This window comes from Propithecus coquereli, unplaced genomic scaffold (assembly GCF_000956105.1).
Source record: "Propithecus coquereli isolate 6110/MARCELLA unplaced genomic scaffold, Pcoq_1.0 Scaffold316, whole genome shotgun sequence".
NCBI classification, from domain to species: domain Eukaryota; kingdom Metazoa; phylum Chordata; class Mammalia; order Primates; family Indriidae; genus Propithecus; species Propithecus coquereli.
This window is the reverse complement of record NW_012148797.1, coordinates 364499-367246: the sequence shown is the minus strand read 5'-3', so window position 1 is coordinate 367246 and position 2748 is coordinate 364499. Positions and strand designations below refer to the sequence as shown.

The 2748-nt window shown below is 35.7% G+C and overlaps 1 protein-coding gene across 1 annotated transcript in view; it reads right to left on the bottom strand.

Annotated features, from left to right (window-relative positions):
* MYBPC1 (myosin binding protein C, slow type) overlaps positions 1 to 2748 on the bottom strand; it is a 104080-nt gene that overhangs the window by 60075 nt on the left and 41257 nt on the right. The window lies entirely within an intron of this gene.

The following is a 2748-nucleotide window of genomic DNA, read 5'->3' as shown; positions in this document are numbered from 1 at the left end:
GATACATTTGTGACAACCGATGAACGTATGTTGGTACATCCCTATCACCCAAAGTTCATAGTTCACACTAGGGCTCACTTTTGATGTTGCACATTCTACAAGTTTTAGCAAATTTATAATGATACATGTGCATGATTATAGGATCATACAGAGTGGCCACCGTCCCCAACATCCTCTGCGTTTCACCTATCTATTCCTCTCTCTCCCCTAACCTCTGGCAACCATTAATCTTTTTATTATCTCCACAGTTTTACTTTTTCCAGAATGTCGTAATAGTTGGAATCATATACTATGCCTCCTTTTCAGATTGGCTTCCACTTAGTAATATACATTTAAGGCTCCTTCATGTTTTTTTGGCTTACTAGCTCATTCCTTTTTAGCACTGAATAATATTCCATTATCTGGACGTACTACAGTTTATTTATCTATTCAACTACTAAAGGACATCTTAATTGCTTCTAAGTTTTGGCAATTATGAATAAAGCTGCTGTAAACACTTGTGTGCAGGTTTTTGTGTGGACAGAAGTTTTCAACTCATTTGAGTAAATACCAAGGAGCACAATTGCTGAATTGTATGGTAAGAGTATGTTTAGTTTTGTAAGAAACTCTCAAAATGTGTTCCAAAGTGGCTGTACCATTTTGCATTCCCATCAACAATCAATGAGAGTTCCTGTTGCTCCACATCCTTGCAAACATTTCGTGTTGTCAGTGTTCTAAATTTGGCCATTCTAAGAGGTGAATAGCAGAATCTCATTGTTGTTTTAATTTACAATACCCCAGTGACATATGATATTGAATATATTTTCTTATGCTTACTTGCCATCTGTATACCTTCTTTGGTAAGGTGTTTTTTTCAAGTCTTTTGCCCATTTTTTCTTTCTTTCTTTCTTTCTTTTTTAGACAGGGTCTTACTCTGTTGCCCAGGCTAGAGTGTAGTGGCATCATCATAGCTCATTGCAACCTCAAACTCCTGGGCTCAAGTGATCCTCCTGCCTCAACCTCCTGCATAGCTGGGACTACAGGTGCACAACACCATCCCTGGCTAATTTTTTTTTTTTTTTGTAGACATAGAATCTCACTATGTTGCTCAAACAGGTCTCAAACTCCTGGCCTTGCATGATCTTCCTGTTTCGGCCTCCTAAAGTGCTGGGATTACAGGTGTGAGCCACCTCACCTGGCCCTTTTTGCCCATTTTTAAATCAGGTTGTTCATTTTCTTATTACTGAGTTTTAAGAGTTCTTTGCATATTTTGTACAATAGTCCTTTATCAGATGTGACTTTGTAACTATTTTATCCAGTCTATTGCTTGTCTTCTCATTCTCTTGACACTGTCTTTTGCAGGGCAGATGTTTTTAATTTTAATGAAGTCTGGCTTATCAATTTATTTTCATTAATTATGACTTTGGTGTGTATCTAAAGGGTCATTACCATACTCCAAGGGCATCTAGGTTTTCTCCTATGTTATCTTCCAGGAGTTTCATAGTTTTACATTTCACATTTAGATCTATGATCCATTTTGAGTTAATTTTTGTGAAGGGTGTAAGGTCTGCATATGCATTCATTTACTGCATGATGTCTAGTTGTTCCAGCACCATTTGTTGAAAAGATTATCTTTGCTCCATTGTATTGCCTTTACTCCTTTGTCAAAGATCAGTTAACTGTATTGATGTGGGTCTATTCTGGACTCTCTGTTCCACTGATCTAGTTGCCTATTCTTTTGCCAATGCCACACTGTCTTAATTACAGTAGCTTTATGGTAAGTTTTGAAGTTGGGTAGTATAAGTCCTCTGACTTTGTTCTTATCCTTCACTATTGAGGTAGCTATTCTGGGTGTTTTCCCTCTCCATATAAACCTTGGAATCAGTTTATTCATATCCATAAAATCACATGCTTTGATTTTGATTGGAATTGCATCAAATCTATAGATTAAGTTGGGAAGAACTGACATCTTGACAATATTGGAGTCTTTCCATCAAGGAACATGAACTATGTCCTCATTTATTTAGTTCTTTCATACCTTTCATCAAAGTTTTTTAGTTTTCCTCACATAGGTTTTGTACATATTTTGTTAGACTTATACCTAAGAATTTCATTTTTCTAGAATGTGAATGTAAGTAGTAATGTGTCTTTAATTTTATATTCCACTTGTTCACTGCTGGTGTATAGGAAAGCAATTGACTTTTGTATGGTAACCTTGTATCCTGGAACCTTGCCATAATTGCTTATTAGTTTCAGGAGTTTTTATATTGATTCTTTCAGACTGATTCTTTACATAGACAATCATGTCATCTGTGAATGAAGATAGCTTTATTTCTTCCTTCCCAATCTGTATACTTTTTATTTCCTTTTTTTGTCTTGTTGCATCAGCTAAGACTTTTTAACTATCCAGTACAATGAGTGGTAAAATCTTGCCTTATTCCTGATCTTTGTGGGAAAGCTTCAAGTTTCCCACCATTAAGTACAATGTTGGCTGTAGAGTTTCTGTAGATTTTTTTTTTTAACCAATTGAAGAAATTCCCCTCCATTCCTAGTTTACTGAAAATTTTCATTATGAATGGGTGTTGGATTTTTGTAAAGGCTCTTTCTGCATCTGTTGATATGATCATGTGATTTTTCTCCTTTAGCCTGTTGGTGTGGTAGATTACATTAACTGTGAACCAGCCTTGCCTAGAAAAAGTCCCACTTGGTCTTGGTGTACAATTCTTTTTATACATTGTTAGATTTGATTTACTAATATTTTGTTCAGGA